This window comes from Leptodactylus fuscus, chromosome 5, assembly GCF_031893055.1.
Source record: "Leptodactylus fuscus isolate aLepFus1 chromosome 5, aLepFus1.hap2, whole genome shotgun sequence".
NCBI classification, from domain to species: Eukaryota; Metazoa; Chordata; class Amphibia; order Anura; family Leptodactylidae; genus Leptodactylus; species Leptodactylus fuscus.
Window position 1 is genome coordinate 172,224,349 of NC_134269.1, and position 20,800 is coordinate 172,245,148.

Genomic DNA, 20,800 nt, shown 5'->3' on the forward strand with positions numbered 1-20,800 from the left:
TTTGACCCCTTAAAAAAATCTAAAACTGTGTTAAAAAAATTTTTTTCTAAAAGTCGCCATATTCCGACGGCCGTAACTTTTTTATACGTAAATGTACGGGGATGCATAGGGCGTCTTTTTTTTGCGGGGCTGGGTGTACTTTTTAGTTCTACCATTTTCGGGAAATGTTATTGCTTTGATCACTTTTTATTCAAATTTTTATCAGAATCAAAACAGTGAAAAAACGGCGGTTTGGCATTTTTGACTATTTTTCCTGCTACGGCGTTTACCGAACAGGAAAAATATTTTTATAGATTTGTAGAGCATGCGATTTCGGACGCGGGGATACCTAACATGTATATGTTTCACAGTGTTTAACTACTTTTATATGTGTTCTAGGGAAAAGTGGGTGATTTGAACTTTTAATACTTTTTATATTTTTTTATATATTTTTTTACTTTTTTTAAAAAATTTTTTTGCATTTATTAGACCCCTAGGGGTGTTGAACCCCAGGGGGTCTGATCACTAATGCAATGCATTACAATGCTAATGCATTGCAATGCATTGCAAAAAATGATCCTCTCTTTTGCAGGCTGCATAAACCAGCCTGCAAAAGAGACAATTTGCAGACAAGCCTGGGAGCCTTGTACAGGCTCCCGGCTGTCATGGCAACATGACGTCAGCCCTGGAGCATGCTCCAGGAGCCGGCGATCCCGGACAAAATGGCGGCGCCCATTCGCCGCCGGGAAAATGGCGGCGCCGGAGGGGTTAATGCCTCCGATCGGTCCGGGGACTGATCAGAGGCATTAGAGCCGGTTGTCTACTGCTTAAAGCAGTAGACACCCGGCGGCTATGGCGGGTTACAGACCCGACATGCGCCGTACTATTACGGCGCATGTCGGGAAGGGGTTAAAGTATCCAAAGCCTAATAATGTTGAATTGGGTGTTCGTATTCTACGCGTTTCGTCTCCTAACTTCTAGAGACTCATCAAGAAGTCTCTTACATTAAAGGGGTTGGCCACTTTCAGACCAATAATTCTGTAACAGTATATCGCATCCAAGCGATTCTGATATTGTTTTTTCGTGACATGTTGTACTTTACTGAGAAGGTAAAATTAGACTGATATAACTTGCGTAATTTATTAAAAAACTCACAAATGCTGAAAATTTTGAAAATCTTTCATTTTTTTTCCATTTACAGCTGCAATATCTCTCATATACACAATAATACAGGGCAAAAAAGTTAGTAATTGTATATTTCCAAATGATCCTTTTGTGTTTCAAGCATATTTGAAATAATTTTAGCATATTTGAGTAATTTAGACAATTTGCAAGTTTATAAGCAAATTTTGGAAATTTTGAGAGTGTGATTTTTTCCTGTACCAAGCTAGGTTTGCAGACAGGAGTAAGTGGCATAATGATAGAACCTCCCATTAAATTACACAATTTGGAAAACTAGACCCCTTCAGGTATTCTTTGAGGGGTATAGTGAGTATTTTGATCAAACAAATACTGGTTTGCAAGAATTATTACAAATTACGAAAAAAATTACATTTTCATTTTCTTCAAATATGTGTCATTTTAAAGACAGTTTTTTTGCACACATCGCATGAAAATGAAGAAACACACCCCAAAATATATCACCCCATTTCTCCTGTGTTCATAAATGTACACTTTGTGGCCTTATTCCTATGTACGGACGCACGGTAGGGCCCAAAAAGAAGGGAGCACCAACTGGATTTCAAGACACAATTTTTGCTTCAATATGTTTCAGGTCCATTGCCCATTCAAACAAGATTTGAGTTATCAAAACAATTGAAAACCCCCATAAATGACACCATTTTATAAACTAGACCCCTTAAGGTATTCATTGAGGGGTATAGTGAGTATTTTGAGCCTATAGGTTTTGAAAAAAGTGGACTCAAACAAAAAAATGTCACATTTTTACATAAAAATGTCATTTTAAAGGCATTTTTCTTGCACACATCACATGAAAATGAAGAAACACACTCCAAAATATATCACCCCACTTCTCCTGTGTTCATAAATGTACACTTTGTGGCCTTAATCCTATGTACGGACGCACGGTAGGGCCCCAAAAAAAGAGTACCCATTTGGTTTCATGGAACAAATGAATGAATTTAAGGAGGTATGGAGTGGCCTAAACAAAAATTTTAGTGAAAAAAGCAGTTGTCCCACATTGTGTATTCTTCTTTCTGTCACTGCACTTTTCTACATGCAGTTTTTAAGTAGTCAGTGGTAAAAAATACCTCTAGAGAGCCATAAAATTTGAGTATTTTGGGCAAAAACTAAATTGTAAGATCCCAAGTTGAAAGTCTGGTGCAAGGTGCTTCAAATGCTAGCGCCTGCACCCGATACTACTATTGCTTTATCCAAACAGAGTTTGAGAGTGATGTCCCAATGAAACGTTATCTCTAAAAATGAAGCTGTTCCGTTGTGTAATGGCTAGCCCCTGAAATCTGAATAAAAATTTGTTAATGGTCACCTCGTCTCAGACAAAGACAATTTTTTAATAATAAAAATTTATTAGTGATCAAATCCTGGATTAATTGCCCAAGAAATTAGTAACTGGGAGAAATAAATTTGTGAGTGACCAAATCAGGGAATAGTAGTTCAAGAAATTTGTAATGGTAGAAATAATAATTGGACAAAAACATAAACGTAAAAGAAAATATAAATGATTTGCCTCCCTGAAACTGACCCCCACCCTCCTTTATGGTGTTCCCTTCAAATAAAATCAATAATTCATAATGGTATGATAAATTTCAAAGCAGGGGTGTGCACAGAGTCCTGGTTGGGATGGGCAAGTGGGGCAAAAAAATCTAGTTTCTTTCCTCCTCCCATTCTTGCTACAAACACGGCAACGTTTTTGGGCATAGGTCTTAGCTTTAGTGGCAGGGATGGGATGCATAAAATGGCGTTCAGTGAGTCTACGAATTTCCTCTGATTGGTATATGGACTCTGGCATGGGGGAATTAAAAATGTTTTCGAACCCTGTGTTTTTTTGAACACTACATATGAATTATACATGGCAGTTTGAATTAGGTACACGGACAGTTTTTTGTACCAGGCTCTGCTTTTGCGCTTGACCAGATATGGTTGCAGGACTTGGTCAGATATATCCACCCCCCCCATGAATTTATTATATTCAGTTACAGAGAGGGGTTTTCTTTTCTCTGTAGCTGAGCCTCTTTCTCTCACCAACACAGTGGTGTCAGTATGGATGGTCGAAAGGAGATAGACAACTTTCCTGTCATTCCATTTGACCGCCAACATATTGTCACTAGCCAAACTGAACGACTGTCCTTTTGCTACTCTCCTTGACACCAATTGTGCTGGTAGCCCCACTCGGTTCTTGCGTACTGTCCCACAGGCCCCTGTATTTGCAGCATGAAGACCTTTGTACAAGGGGACACTAGTGTAAAAATTGTCGGTATACACATGATACCCTAGGTGGAGAAAGGGTATCATCAGTTGCCAGACAATTTTTCCCACTTGTGCCAATGCTCTCTGGGCACCCTGGGGGGTTGATTTGGCGGTCCCTACCCTCGTACACAAAAAAGTTGCAGGTATAACCTGTGGAGCTCTCGCAAACTTTGTAGACTTTCACTCCATAGCGGGCTCGCTTCGAGGGGATGAACTGGCGGAATGAAAGTCGACCCTTGAAATTCATTAGGGATTCGTCAACTGCCAAATTTTGTTCGGGGGTGTATAAGGAAAGAAAGGATTGTTGGAGGAGGGAAATCAGGGGTCTTATTTTATTTAGCCTATCGTAGGCAGGGTCAGATCTAGGGGGCACTTGGGAATTATCAGTAAAATGGAGAAATCTCATGAGGGTCTCATAACGAAAACGGGACAGTACTGCTGCAAATACAGGGGTTGCGTGGATAGTTGTGGCGCTCCAGTACGATCTTATTGAAGGTTTTTTCACCAATCCCATCAACAACGTAAGTCCCAAAAACTTTTTTATTTCTGGGACATTAGTGGAGTTCCAGTGCCTGGAATAGACGGATGTGGGATTTGCTGAAATATATTGTCCAGCATAGATGTTTGTCTGCTGGACAATTAATTCCAATATTTGGTCTGTCACAAATAAGTGAAAAAAATTAATGGGGGTAAAGCCTGCGACATCAGCATTTATTGCAGGTGTTGCAATAAATGGGGGTGTTTGCGGCACAAATGTAACAGAGGACTCCCACATTGCAGTGCTAGGCCCAGGGACCGCAGTGCTAGGCCCAGGGACCGCAGTGCTAGGGCCTGCACTTGACGCAATTTCCTCTTGCACTAGCAAAGGGCTTTGAGGACCAGAGGCAGAGTCAGAATCAGAGTCGTCACTAGCTGATGGGACATACTCTGACGCACTGTCCATATCACTGCCAGAGCTGCTGGAGCAAAGCAAAGCGTATGCTTCCTCCGCGCTGTACAGCCTACTGGACATTTTAGTTGGTTTTCAGTTACCTACACTGGCACTGCTATCACAAAAACAGAGCAAAACAAGACGTTTGCTTCGCTCTGCAAACAGTTGATCTGGCGACCAAATCAACTATCAGTTAGAAAAAAAAATTAAAACTAACAGGGAGTGGGGTATTTTTTTGTATTTTTTTTTTAAATTTTTTTGTAGGGGAAAAAAAAAAGGATAATGCGAAATAAAAAAAAGGACGAAGCACAGCGGAGCACTTCGTTCCGGTATATGATCCGCAGATCTGAAGGTGATCAGGGAATACGGAAATACAATGTAATTGTAATTGTGAAGTGATTTCTGTCAATCTCTTTGTATAGTAGCGATGTGTCTCTCTCTCCTCTCATCAAACTACTACTGGGAGGAGGGACAGACACAGCACTTACATTATACTTTTTTTTTTACATATATGTGACATCGACCATTGTGATTGGCTTATCACACTGATCACATGTCACGTAACCAATAGAAAATGTAATTTACAGTTACTATTTACAATATTCTGCCTCCGGGCGGAAGGGGAGGGGGGGAATTGTCAGTGTGTAAAATCAAACTTTATTATGTGTGTTTTGTGTGAGGGGCCATGTGTAAGGTTTATTATTGCCCCCAGACTAATTAGAGAGGGAGGAAATGATAAACTTTACATTTTTTTCACTTTCACTTTTTTTTCACTTTCACTTTTTTTTTTTTTACTTTCACTTTTTTTTTTACACATTGCTGATCACCGGTATACAGTGTATACCAGTGATCAGCATATAGGATCACCTCTGCTTGCTGTCAGCTGCCTGAGGCAGTTGACAGCAAGGTCTCCCTCTCCTCCGGCCCAGCAGCACCTCTGTGCTGCCGGTACTAGCTTCATTTTGGAGCCGCCTGCCGGAGGGAGAGGAAGCACAGCAGTAGGAGTCCAGCAGGAGGGTAAGTGGACCCTAAGTTTAGAGTTTTTAGGCCACATCTCTGACATTTAATCAGAGATGTGGTCTAAAAACTCTAAATTTAGGCGACGACCTAGAAAAAAAAATGGCGATTCATTGATCGTCACTATTCAATGAATAATGACGATCGTGTGACCAAGGACAGAAAATTTCTGTCCTTGGTCACAAGTCCCTGATGTCTGCTACCTCCGGTAGTAGACAGCAGGGACCCTTCACTTCCCCCGTCCTCCCCGGCTGGCCGGCGAGGAGGGGGTCAAATGCAGAGATCGGCGCAGCGGAGGGTAAGTATAGGCCTAATCTATAGTTTTTAGGCCACATCTCCGACATTGATCGGAGATGTGGCCTAAAAACTACAGATTTAGGCCGCAAGGCTTTCCAAGATGGCGGCCGTCACTATTCAATGAATAGTGACGATCGCGTGGCCAGGGACAGAAAATCTCTGTCCTTGGTCACAAGTCCCTGATGTCTGCTACCTCCGGTATCAGACAGCAGGGACGCTTCACCTCCCCCCTCCTCCTCGGCCACTGATCTTTGTGTTATGGCGCCGCCGGCGCCATTTTGGATGTGGCGGCCGGCGAGGAGGGGGTTAAATACAGATTCAGTGAATAGTGACGATCGCCGGACTGGGGTGGGGTAATGGCCGGCCCACGGATGTTCACCAGGTTGTCAGCTAACATAGTTAGCTGAAAACCCGGTGAATTTCGGCACTGATACGGTTAAAACCTATCCTGACTGCCCGACGTAGTTTTCCTATAGGGCAGTCAGGAAGGACCTGTCAGTGCCGGCGTAGATTCCCTATGGGCCGGTCGTTAAGGGGTTAATGTAAGAGACTTCCTGATGAGCCTCAACATTATCAAAATGACACATTCTATAGTATTTTATCACTTCATTATAGAATAAAATATAAAGTTATTACTCTCATCCACAAGGCTCTCCATAATGCTGCACCTCCCTACATTTCCTCCCTCATCTCTGTCTACTGTGCAACCTGTGCTCTCCGTTCACTCAATGACCTAACACTTACATCCTCTATTATCAGAACCTCCCACGCTCGTATACAAGACTTCTCCTGAGTTGCACCACTTCTCTGGAATGCTCTACCCCGGACAATCAGATTAACTCCCAATTTCTACAGCTTCAAGCGCAAACTAAAGACACATCTTTTCAGACAGGCCTATCACATGTTTAATGTTTGTGTAATGACAGTCACCTCTATTACAAAATTGTCTGACTACTGTATAAGCAATGACCCAGCTACCTCTTGTGTCACCCCCTCTACCTCATAGATTGTAAGCTCTAGCGAGCAGGGCCCTCAGTCCCAGTGTGTGAAATGACTTTCTTTGTAATGTATCTTTCTGTCTGTATTTGAACCCTACAAATTGTACAGCGCCGCGGAATATGTTGGCACTATAGAAATAAAATTTATTATTATTATTATTATTATTATTATTATTAACTCCACCCAATAAAAGCACTGGTGTGAACTTACAGAAAGCCTCTACGCGTCTTACTTGCCTGGTAACCTCCAGTTACACCCCTAAAGATTTATTATGACCTTATGAGGAGGGAAACATCAATTAATCAAATCAATAAAGACAAAAAAAAAAACTAAAGTAAAGTTCATGTAAAGGTTCTAGGTGACACCAAACTATGAAAACTAAGAAAAATCTTACCAAAATTAGTGCATGTTGAAAAGGACTCATTTCCTGCTAATCTGGCATTAAGATGGTCCTTAAATTATTAGAAGTCTTTTACATTAAACTATTATACATTGTCAACATGACACATTCTATAGTATTTTATAACTTACAATTATTTCCATTTTTCCCCATTACTTCCATTTTAAAGTTCCATGTCATGTATAACGCAGTAGAACCCACTTGAGTTGAATCCAGCAGGCTTGAAAGATTGTCCTGGCAATGAACCACTGGAGAGTACCTTGATGCTTTCACAACATACGAGAGCAGTTAGGACTTCATCACTCTCAGCAATAAACAAGAACTTGGCAGCCAACTATTATCGTCTTTTTAGATTTAATCAGCAGATCCAATAGCTGCCAGATAATTTTAGTTACGAATGGATACATTTCTTCAGAATCCATGGGAATGATTAAAATGGATGGGGGCATCGTGCCTCGGAAAGGGTATGTAGATCATTTTGTGGTAAATATAATAGTGTAAAGAATATATAACTCACTTCTTACTTGCCTGCCTTTACTTTACAGACAGAGAAATATGACTCATTTATTGATTGTTATAAATTGCCATGTTTAGCCAACGGCTACTGGGCTAGATCCAATAAGTCTTCATCTACAGTAATGCATAAATCTTTTTGATGTTCTAAGAACCAGAAAGCTACACAGAATAACATTTTAAATGTGAAATGGATGAATCACATTCGTGCACAAAGTCTTCCTGGTTGACAATATTAATTGTATATTGGTTTATTTTTTGTTGAACTACATTTGTTTGCTAGTAATTTGAAAGTGACTGAAAGGAATACACTGTATAGTAGCACATGTTTGTAAGAAGCTAAAGGGAGAACTACCAAAAAGAATAGTTTTTTAGGTACTGTATAGGGTTTAAAAATGTAAGAAAAAACAAGGGATACACTTTCTTCTTTCCATCAATTAGTTTGGCCAGGGTGTTTTCGCTGGATAGCACCCTCTGTGGAATCCTCTTTTGATGTCCTGTATTCATCTTAAGGTAAGTTTTTTTTTTCCATCATTGAATTTAAAGAGTCATAACTTTTTTCCTTTGACCTATCCACATGGGAGCAAATTTTTTTAGGAGATGAGTTTACACATCATTTATCGGTATTCTGCATTTTTATTTGCTTTTGAGTCAGGAACAGTTTAAAAAAGAAATTGTAATTCTGATTTTATTTTCTGGGGATTTTTATGCCATGGACCATGCAAAATAAACAAGGGGTTTTATCATTTTCCTCTCTCACCAGCTGTACCTGCTGTTTCCTTTTCACACTTCCTGAATTCTTCAACAAGCTAGTGGTCGGATTTTGACTATATAATAGACAGGACACTGTGAAGTACCTCAATAGATCTAGACATTGCCTGTACCATGAAAGATTATTTATTATGATTACTAGATCTATAATAATATAGAACACATAATATGCACAGTAAAAGTATATTACATTACATAAGTTTGGAGAGAAAAAAGTATACATTCTGCCAGTACTAACAACGGGACTTGCAGTAAACTCAATGTTATTTTTACATTTACTTATAGAGATAACAGACACTGTCTGAGCCTTTATCATAACTTAAATTGCCAGCTTCACATAGCAGGCCAATGTAGCAATATTTCTAAAGGAATGTATTTAGGAAAACTCTTGAATTGGGATGAGAATACCCATTTATATTATATTATTCTTTGGGTTACCGTAAAGTCACCTAGATGTCTTTTGCTGATCACTTTTGATGCATATATTAATATTGTGCCCCCTTCCACCCAAAAAGGGTGGCACATTGTGTCTCCTGAACATAACAGCTCCACATTTTATGCTCATAAATAAAAAAAAAGATATATTAATAACTAACATACTATGACTCTTATTTGAAATGCTGCTGATTAAAGAAAATATCAGAGGTGTGCGCCTTTACTGTGCCCATTGCAATGTCTCTGCCTCTTCGGGTCACTGCGCCACCCTCTGCTCGCATGCGGCGATGCAGGAGGCGTGTACAGTTTGGTTCCTTGCTTAAAGTCTTTGGTTGCACTGTGTGAACTCTAGTTCTGTGATTAAATTTCCACCACAGTGGGGGGCTTCAGCTTAGGGCTCACTGCCTCTTGTGCCCCTTTCTCCAGGGTTTACAGCAGCTTCTGGGGAATTGCTCTCCTAGCAATTCCCTGACACCCATTGAAAATGTTCCGTTAGTGAATGATCCAGGCAACGTCACACAGGCCACATCCGTCGGCATGGAAAAATGTCCTCAGTGAGCTGCAGATCGTAGTTTGAGGGCCCCTGGTCTAACCTATTATATTCTAAAGACTCCCACAATTACAATAATTTCACATCAAATTTTATCCAAAATTCTTTGGTTTTGTTAAAAAACAAATGATTTGGAACATTTGGGTTGAAATTGTTTTGTTCAATCCAAATTTGCCCAACAATTACTATGAATGATACAAAAAAGATCTAATGTGATCTTGGCTCCAGAACATGCTAGAAGCTAAGGTCACACTGTAATTCTCAAGAGCACTCTAAGTAAAGTGCACAGTAAGGGGGAGTTCACACGGAGTAACGTGCGGCGTGATGTGGTACGTATACGCCGTGTGAGATTTTGAGTGCCGTATACGCTCCCATTGATTTCAAAATCACGGCCGCAAAATAATGCCGTGTATACGATCCCGGCTCCCATTAAAATCAATGGAAGCGTATACGGCGCTCAAAATCTCACACGGCGTATACGTGCCACATCACACGGCACGTTACTCCGTGTGAACTCCCCCTTAGATTTACTAGCAGAACAGTATTCAGGGTGTACACAATGAAATGAACAATGCATGCAACAGCAATAAACCATCTTGTGCCCATAGGCTGCTCTAAACCCTGTTAAGACTGTGAGCTTGCCAGTTTAACCCTTCTCGTACAATAAGCCATAAATACAAAATGTGCATCTGCTGCACCTTACATCATGGACCTCACTGGAGAAGAACATTAGAGAACTTTCAGCCTGAATCCCTCTGACCCCTCCCAGCTCAGTGATAAGATAATTGATTTCCAGCCACCTCTGCTAGATTGCAGTGGTAGCCATAAACCTAGACAGCAAGCTGTAAGCATCTAGTACAGCAGTAGAAGACAAATGAAGCATTGCTTCATGTTTGGTCACAAAGTGATGTGTGTCTACATGTTGCCTCCTAGTTGTTGTGTTGAGGATTGCAGCCACAAGCATCTGCATGTCACAGTATTACATTGTTTTCATGAGAAACTGAATTCTTTAACCACCTTCCTCCTGACATACTCTGTGTATGTACTGCAGGCAAAACTGTGTTTTCCCCAATTCCACCATATTTATGATTTATGGGATACCGAAACAGTGTTCATTTTGTAGAAATATTGTGTGGCAAAAACTGCCATTGATGATAGAAAAACAGACAATTATTTACTGTTTCCATTCAGGCAAACACAGCACAACTATTTTCGAGGGTATAATTATGACTACACTCTGTAAATAAGTGCTGGTAAGAAACTCTATATGGTAATTTTGCACACTGCGAATGCAAGGACAGAATTGGAGATTAAACGAAAAATTAATACCTGGAGGGAATATAATTACTTAAGCTTTTTGGCATTCAGAAAATAAGTCCTGTACATCCATGTGCCATGCAAGCAACTGGAACCTAACTATTAATAGTAAGCCAACTAAACACAAAACAAGGCTAGATTACGAGTATACAAATCCGATTTCTTATGGTGAAGGCCACCTCTCTACAAACCGAAGGTGCATGTCGCTTTTCACTGCTGGGCCAGAAATATACAAACACAAAGAATGCCACAGCAAATTATTTGATAGGAGTCGTAGCAGTCGCTGTTGCTATCATACTGTATACAATTCAACATTACAGCGACTTACAACATGTGTGGATTCCAATTCAGTATTTCTGCAAAATTTTTTTTTTTTTTTTTTTTTAAATGTAGATTGTGAGCCCCACATAGAGCTCACAATGTACATTTTTCCCTATCAGAACCAGACACAGAATACTGCATGTTCGACTCTGTGTCCGATTTCAAAAAAACGGTTTCGCGATGGAGAGCATAAAACGCTCACTGCCGCTCATGGCCGGACATCTTTCAAACCCATTCAAATGAATGGGTATGAGAGAGTCCTGCAGGTTTCCGTCTCCTGCCTCTGTTTTGTGCAGGAAACGGAAACCTGCAGAACGGAGATGGGCACAGATGTGAACGAGCCCTTACTGGGAGTGTATCATCAGAAATGTTTTATTTAAGAATTTTTGGTGTTTAGTTTTCACATTTCTTATGACAATCTTCACAACAAACTCTTGGCACAAATGTACATTTGAGAAGGGGCAATATGGTGGCTTGGTAGTTAGCACTGCAGTCTTGCAGCGCTTGAGTCCTGGGTTCAAGTCCTGCCAGGAACAACATCTGTAAGTTTTTATTTTCTCCCCGTGGTTGCGTGTTCTACAAAGACATACTGATAGGAAAAAAATGTACATTGTGATCCCTATATGGGGCTCACAATCTACATTAAAAAAAAAGTACATTCGAGAATGCAGTTCATGCTCTCTTACTCTGTAATGTGATTGTAAACTTTTTTTGTCATGTCCATCACTACCTGGACAATAAAATTATTACATCATTGTACCTGCATTCTATAAAAAGTCTTTAAATTAAAAAAAAAACAAAAAAAACAATGCGAAAATAGTTGTCTTTGTTCATATCATTTCCAAAATGAATACAGTAAAATGGCCAAGAACTTGTATGAATTCAAAAACAACATGAATTAAAACCTTAACTCATTCCACAAAAAAAGCTGTGGTGGTAGAAAAATAAAGGAATTTGAAACAGATCAAAAACTGATGAGGAGTTTACTGCTGAATTTGAAGCAGATTTGAAGAATTTAGAAGAGTGCTTTTATTGGGCAGTGCCAAATTCCAAATAATGTGTCAAATTTTGCTCATAAAGAAAAGGTGTATTTTCCACCTTCCGTTAATTCCAAAGGGGCATTCTCCGACGTAATCCAGCTGAAGAATAAACAGGACACTCATAAATAGCTACTACTTCCCACTGAGATGAATGGGAGGTGAATTTCAGACAGAATTTGAGGCAGATTCTGAGGTGGATTCCACCTCAAATTCAGCTTCAAATTCTTATGTGTGAACACTCCCATAACATTTTTTTTTTTAAACTGGCATACTAGACCCTGTTTTTTCTTAAATTTTCATTGGTCCTATTTTGGGTAACAGCATTTGAATACATTTTTATTCAGTCTTGTTGGGGCAGGGGTGAACATAAATAAGCTACTGCATTCTGGTATTTTTTCCCCTTTGGCATTCATAGTGTGTGAAAATTAGTTATCTTTAGTTTCCTCCCAGACTAGGAGACACTAGAAGAAAACATGAAATATAGCATGGCAGAAACATACTTTTGTGGCCTTAAACTGATGAAATAATGCAGAGAAAATCATCTTTTTATAGATACACAAATCAGCCTAGAAGTGCACCAGGGGCCAGGCATGACTTGCCAGATTTACCTATAGAGAGCTGCAATTGCATTGGTCTCACAGCCCACCAAAGTTATGGCAGCTGTGACTTACATTTTCAGCTTCTGTATGCATCACAGCTGTCTGTAAGCAAATCGCCCAAATAAGGTCCCGCCCTTAATGCACTTGAAGCTTATTTGCATATCCATAAATTATAATTTGCTCAGCATTGCTTCATTGGATCATAGCCACAAATATATGTTTCTACTCCTAATAAAGGCCTCTGCTAAACTATTATTGGTTTGAGATGCATTTTATGACCCAAGATACGACCTTTGACAATGACTTTGGTGAATGGAGAGGAGGAACATATTCTGGACCCCTACCTTGGACACTTGGGATATGCTTTGTAAAGGATTGATGGATTCTTGTGGCCATTATTGTAAGTATAAGGGATGTCTTATTTTCACCTGCATGGATCTCATTTTAATTCCATTATGAAATCTGCCATTTGATCTAATAGCCATACATTGACTTGTATAGATGATTTTGCATTCCATTGAACTGGAACATAAATGATATTCTTAGTTTTATTGGGATTACAAAGGCTAACATCCTCATGAAATTAATGTCTCCACAAACAGAATTTGCCTAGAGAGGGAAAAAAAACCTGCATTAAATGGGGAAAGCTAATTAACATGTTTCATCTTGTTCTTTGGTATTGAAATAATAAAAAGATAAAGCTTCCTTTACAATATTAATTTTCCAGACCTTCTTCCCATGCAATTGCGCATTCATTGTGTGACATTAACATAAAATGATGCAATTAACTGATAGGTCATTGGGCTTGTGATGTGGAACTTCAGGATGCCTAACACATCATGAATCTATTACACAGGCAAACCTAAGAAAAGTGATCGCTAGAAAGTGCATTCCAAATGTCATCAATAAAAGATATTCTAAATAGATTAAGAACTTGATAAGGATAATGTCAGGAAGTGGATCGTGTTGACATTATCCAGAAAAAATGGAAGGCAAGTTTGCATAAGAAAGCCATATAATGTAAACTAATATCTTATGCAACATCCAATCCACCCATTATTATAAAATAACTCTAGTCACTGCGCCAAAAGTGGTAACAGTCTAAACTGGTAGCGTGGAAAGGGGGATAACAGATATATGCAAATCGCATATACATATTAACAGTACTGTCAACAATCTACTGTAGAAGGTTTTAGGGAATATGCTGGCTTTAGCCTATAACACTGATAAAGACTCAAAAATCACAAAACTATATGATTAGAAATATTCCAAAATTTATTAATACAATAATAAAAAATAAATAAACATATATTCATAAAACAGATGAAACAGACAATACATATCACAGTCAGGTGTCAGACACAAAGCAGAGGAGTAACAATTAGAAATATGTCCTGCTCATTCACAAAAGGAGTACGTACCCCACCACCTAATGAAACCACTGTCTAGACTGTGAATACCATAATAAATACTGTATCAAAATACCTGCCATAGGAACAATCTACAATAGATAATACATAGGCGAAGAGTCATCATAAACCAATATAAACGACATCTCATGAACAACATATCATTGCAATAAATATGAGGTAGTACTATCATCCGGGCAGATAATAAATATTCCATATACACCTTAATGAGGGAAACCGAACCAAAGCAAGGTAACAGTCAATGAATTACTGCCTAAATCACAATAAAGAGATACATACCCATGTGTAGAGGTATAAGAAGGTAAAGCCACCGCACACTGACACCACTCCCAATGTCAATGTCAGTGGGACAGGAAAAACTTTTTTTTTTTTAAATGTAGATTGCTAGCCCCATATAGGGATCACAATGTACATTTTCTTTTGTCCTAATAGTATGTCTTTGTAGAATGGGAGGAAACCCACACAAACACGGGGAGAACATTCAAACTCCTTGCAGATGTTGCTCCTGGCAAGATTCAAACCCAGGACTCCAACTCTGCAAGGCTGCAGTACTAACCACTAAGACACCGTGTTGCCCTAGTGGGAAAGGAAAAACAGCAATCTCAAATTAATGAATAGTCTGGTGTGGAATGATTTCTCATTCTTAAGTTATTTCAATAAAAAGCCTGGTTTCTGGCGTATATTTTCTGGTTGCAGGTAATGACTACATCGGCCATGATGCACTATGACGTCACCATGTCATCACTCACACCAACGTGGCCAAGCCCATTCTAGCATAGTCGCCACTGACATGCACATGCACATCACAGGTTGAGCCGATCTTGACTTTTCAGGATCGATTTTAAAATCTGATTTCTGATCATTTTTCATTCGAACCCGATCTCGATCCCAATTCCAATCCCAATGCAAGTAAATGGTTTTTTTTTTATTAATCGGAGATCGGATTTTAAAGTGATCCTATTCACTATACAGCATGGAATCTAACAATTGAACACTTTAATTGTTAGAATCCATGCTGTTTAGTGAATCACTAAGTAGCCAGATGATGTTTTTTAATCCTCTGGCTACTTAGTCCCCCCTGGTGTCCACTTACCTGCAGAGATGGCTGCTGCGCTGCTCCGGTGTTCTTCTTCACCTCGCTGCCGCTCCACACTGCTCTTCTCGCCTCGCTGCCCCCTGTCTCCCAGGTTAGGAGGGTGTGGGCGGGTTAGGGGAGTGTGGGCGGGTACTGGGAGGGGAGACGTCACGACTCCCCACCCTGTACCCACCCACACTCTCCTAAGCCACAAACCCCGCCTTCCTAGCTCTTTAAACCCTAACCTGGGAGGCGGCAGCAGCGAGAAGAGCAGCGTGGAGCAGCAGCGAGGCAAAGAAGAACACCGGAACCGGACCAGCCATCTCTGCAGGTAAGTAGCTACTAGAGATGTTAGTTTAGTCTCCCATTAGAATGAATGGAGGCAGCCGGCGCACAGGGGGTTAAGGCTGTGTGCCAGCTGCTTCCATTCATCCCTATGGAACCACAGCGGAGCCTTCACACTGAGTATACACTCTGCTCAGAATGAGCGGAGCGTATACTCAGTGTGAAGGCTAAGCAAAGCATTGTGGGAAATAGTACCGATCTCGATCCCACCTAAAAAGATCGTGTTCGGAATTCCGATCGCGATCGTGAAATTTTCTCGATCGCCGATCGGAATGCGATCTTTTCCGAACACGATCGCTCAACCCTAGTAAGGACCCACAGATCATCATTGAACACTCTGAACATGGCTCATATGCAGTATGCAGTTTCTGCTGTTAGCTTTTATCTCCTTCTCCCTTTTGATGGAGATTATACATATTCACTGGTAACTCCTTCTTTCTTTCAGAACTGGTCTATAACAAGATAGTATTTCACACCTTTGGATGCATTCTCCTCAAAAATAAGACGTGACCTATATTTTGGCGGTCTGTGAGAATGAACTGTCATGTGAATAGCCCCCATTTACTCACAGTGAAATTAATGCTGCCATGTGACATCCGATTTAAAAAAAAAAAATGGCTGTCACACAACCATTATCCACTGTGGTGTGAATGCAGCTTTAGTGTTGGTTAGGACTTGTTCACATCTGCGCCCCGGGTCTCCGTTATGCAGGTTTCCGTTTCATGCCCAAAATTGGGCAAGAGACGAAACCTGCAGTAATTTTTCAAACCCATTCATTTGACTGGGATTGAAAAGTGTCCGGCTGTGAGTGCTGGTGAGCGTTTTGTGCTCTCTGTGGCAAAACCATTTCTTTTAAATGGACACAAAGTCAGACATGCAGGACTTTGGGTCTGGTTAAAAAAAAAACAGCGCTCACGGCCAGTCTGACAGGTTTACGTCTTCTGTCGGCAGAAGATCAAAACCTGAAAATGGAAATCAAGCGCTGGTGTGAACCCAGTGTCACATGTCAGAAGACGCCTACGTAACTGACTTATTTCAATAGTTAAAGGGGTATTCCCACGTCGCATACTCACCAGTCTTCGATGCTGTAAATTCTTCTTTCTTCCAGCTTTGTTGCGTCATTGGTGGGCGGGGTTACATATGCAAAGCCAGCGGCGAGAAGATACCGCTTCTATGCCGCTGGCCCTGCGTGTGCGCTCCTGATGCAGCTAGGCATCGGTCGTACAGCCTTCACAATGCAATTTAGACCCGGCATCCGCTGTAATAGAGAGGCGGATGCCGGGGAGTGTAGACGCTCTGCTCCTCCGCCCCCCCCCCCTCCGGAATAGCAGCATCGCATCTGCCGCTGCTGGCTTCATGCAGGGCAGGAGCGTAGCGATGTTGCAGACACCTAACAAACAAAACTGAAGAAATGTATTTAGGAAAAGTCTTACATTCACATTATCAATCAGTATAGATAGGATCCTTGTGATGGGACAACCCCTTTAAGAAAATCCCCTTTTCTATATCTAATGTTACGTTCACACCTACACTCAAGTTTCCATTCTTCAGGTCCTCTTATTGACCCAAAAAATGGAAACTCAATATACTTAAAAATCTAATACCCACAGAAACCCGCAGACTCCATAGACTATGTTACAATGTTACAAGTTGTCCAAGATTAGTAGATTGTTATAAACTAGAGATGAGCGAACAGTGTTCTATCGAACTCATGTTCGATCGGATATTAGGCTGTTCGGCATGTTCGAATCGAATCGAACACCGCGTGGTAAAGTGCGCCATTACTCGATTCCCCTCCCACCTTCCCTGGCGCCTTTTTTGCTCCAATAACAGCGCAGGGTAGGTGGGACAGGAACTACGACACCGGTGACGTTGAAAAAAGTAGGCAAAACCCATTGGCTGCCGAAAACATGTGACCTCTAATTTAAAAGAACAGCGACGCCCAGCTTCGCGTCATTCTGAGCTTGCAATTCACCGAGGACGGAGGTTTCCGTCCAGCTAGCTAGGGCTTAGATTCTGGGTAGGCAGGGACAGGCTAGGATAGGAAGGAGAAGACAACCAACAGCTCTTGTAAGAGCTAAATTCCAGGGAGAAGCTTGTCAGTGTAACGTGGCACTGACGGGCTCAATCGCCGCAACCCAGCTTTCCCAGGATCCTGAATGGAATACACTGTCAGTGTATTCCCGTATACCCGATATATACCCCGATACCCGTTCCAACGGTGTGCCCCCCCACCTTCACCCCAGAAATACCCTGCAAGTCCCCTAGCAATAGAATTGGGGCTATATACACCCACAATTTTTACTACTGGTATACAGTGCCATTGTCTGACTGGGAATTCAAAGAATATATTGGGAATACAAATACCCTCATTTCTTGCTACTGCCATATAGTGCCAGTTTCTGACTGGTAATTCAAAGAATATATTGGGGTTACGTGCACCCACAATTTTTACTACTGGTATACAGTGCCATTGTCTGACTGGGAATTCAAAGAATATATTGGGAATACAAATACCCTCATTTCTTGCTACTGCCATATAGTGCCAGTGTCTGACTGGGAATTCAAAGAATATATTGGGGTTACGTGCACCCACAATTTTTACTACTGGTATACAGTGCCATTGTCTGACTGGGAATTCAAAGAATATATTGGGAATACAAATACCCTCATTTCTTGCTACTGCCATATAGTGCCAGTGTCTGACTGGGAATTCAAAGAATATATTGGGGTTACGTGCACCCACAATTTTTACTACTGGTATACAGTGCCATTGTCTGACTGGGAATTCAAAGAATATATTGGGAATACAAATACCCTCATTTCTTGCTACTGCCATATAGTGCCAGTGTCTGACTGGGAATTCAAAGAATATATTGGGGTTACGTGCACCCACAATTTTTACTACTGGTATACAGTGCCATTGTCTGACTGGGAATTCAAAGAATATATTGGGAATACAAATACCCTCATTTCTTGCTACTGCCATATAGTGCCAGTGTCTGACTGGGAATTCAAAGAATATATTGGGGTTACGTGCACCCACAATTTTTACTACTGGTATACAGTGCCATTGTCTGACTGGGAATTCAAAGAATATATTGGGAATACAAATACCCTCATTTCTTGCTACTGCCATATAGTGCCAGTGTCTGACTGGGAATTCAAAGAATATATTGGGGTTACGTGCACCCACAATTTTTACTACTGGTATACAGTGCCATTGTCTGACTGGGAATTCAAAGAATATATTGGGAATACAAATACCCTCATTTCTTGCTACTGCCATATAGTGCCAGTGTCTGACTGATAATTCAAAGAATATATTGGGGTTACGTGCACCCACAATTTTTACTACTGGTATACAGTGCCATTGTCTGACTGGGAATTCAAAGAATATATTGGGAATACAAATACCCTCATTTCTTGCTACTGCCATATAGTGCCAGTGTCTGACTGGTAATTCAAAGAATATATTGGGGTTACGTGCACCCACAATTTTTACTACTGGTATACAGTGCCATTGTCTGACTGGGAATTCAAAGAATATATTGGGAATACAAATACCCTCATTTCTTGCTACTGCCATATAGTGCCAGTGTCTGACTGGGAATTCAAAGAATATATTGGGGTTACGTGCACCCACAATTTTTACTACTGGTATACAGTGCCATTGTCTGACTGGGAATTCAAAGAATATATTGGGAATACAAATACCCTCATTTCTTGCTACTGCCATATAGTGCCAGTGTCTGACTGGGAATTCAAAGAATATATTGGGGTTACGTGCACCCACAATTTTTACTACTGGTATACAGTGCCATTGTCTGACTGGGAATTCAAAGAATATATTGGGAATACAAATACCCTCATTTCTTGCTACTGCCATATAGTGCCAGTGTCTGACTGGGAATTCAAAGAATATATTGGGGTTACGTGCACCCACAATTTTTACTACTGGTATACAGTGCCATTGTCTGACTGGGAATTCAAAGAATATATTGGGAATACAAATACCCTCATTTCTTGCTACTGCCATATAGTGCCAGTGTCTGACTGGGAATTCAAAGAATATATTGGGGTTACGTGCACCCACAATTTTTACTACTGGTATACAGTGCCATTGTCTGACTGGGAATTCAAAGAATATATTGGGAATACAAATACCCTCATTTCTTGCTACTGCCATATAGTGCCAGTGTCTGACTGGTAATTCAAAGAATATATTGGGGTTACGTGCACCCACAATTTTTACTACTGGTATACAGTGCCATTGTCTGACTGGGAATTCAAAGAATATATTGGGAATACAAATACCCTCATTTCTTGCTACTGCCATATAGTGCCAGTGTCTGACTGGGAATTCAAAGAATATATTGGGGTTACGTGCACCCACAATTTTTACTACTGGTATACAGTGCCATTGTCTGACTGGGAATTCAAAGAATATATTGGGAATACAAATACCCTCATTTCTTGCTACTGCCATATAGTGCCAGTGTCTGACTGGTAATTCAAAGAATATATTGGGGTTACGTGCACCCACAATTTTTACTACTGGTATACAGTGCCATTGTCTGACTGGGAATTCAAAGAATATATTGGGAATACAAATACCCTCATTTCTTGCTACTGCCATATAGTGCCAGTGTCTGACTGGGAATTCAAAGAATATATTGGGGTTACGTGCACCCACAATTTTTACTACTGGTATACAGTGCCATTGTCTGACTGGGAATTCAAAGAATATATTGGGAATACAAATACCCTCATTTCTTGCTACTGCCATATAGTGCCAGTGTCTGACTGGGAATTCAAAGAATATATTTGGGTTACGTGCACCCACAATTTTTACTACTGGTATACAGTGCCATTGTCTGACTGGGAATTCAAAGAATATATTGGGAATACAAATACCCTCATTTCTTGCTACTGCCATATAGTGCCAGTGTCTGACTGGGAATTCAAAGAATATATTGGGGTTACGTGCACCCACAATTTTTACTACTGGTATACAGTGCCATTGTCTGACTGGGAATTCAAAGAATATATTGGGAATACAAATACCCTCATTTCTTGCTACTGCCATATAGTGCCAGTGTCTGACTGGTAATTCAAAGAATATATTGGGGTTACGTGCACCCACAATTTTTACTACTGGTATACAGTGCCATTGTCTGACTGGGAATTCAAAGAATATATTGGGAATACAAATACCCTCATTTCTTGCTACTGCCATATAGTGCCAGTGTCTGACTGGTAATTCAAAGAATATATTGGGGTTACGTGCACCCACAATTTTTACTACTGGTATACAGTGCCATTGTCTGACTG

At 40.5% G+C, this 20,800-nt stretch overlaps 1 long non-coding RNA gene across 1 annotated transcript in view; it reads right to left on the reverse strand.

Annotated features, from left to right (window-relative positions):
* Positions 1 to 6,663: 6,663 nt before the first annotated feature.
* Positions 6,664 to 20,800, reverse strand: part of LOC142203757 (uncharacterized) — a 218,165-nt gene continuing 204,028 nt past the window's right edge. Inside the window, exon 3 of the long non-coding RNA XR_012716122.1 lies at positions 6,664 to 6,685. This is a non-coding gene — a long non-coding RNA (uncharacterized LOC142203757). The remainder of the gene's footprint in view (positions 6,686 to 20,800) is intronic.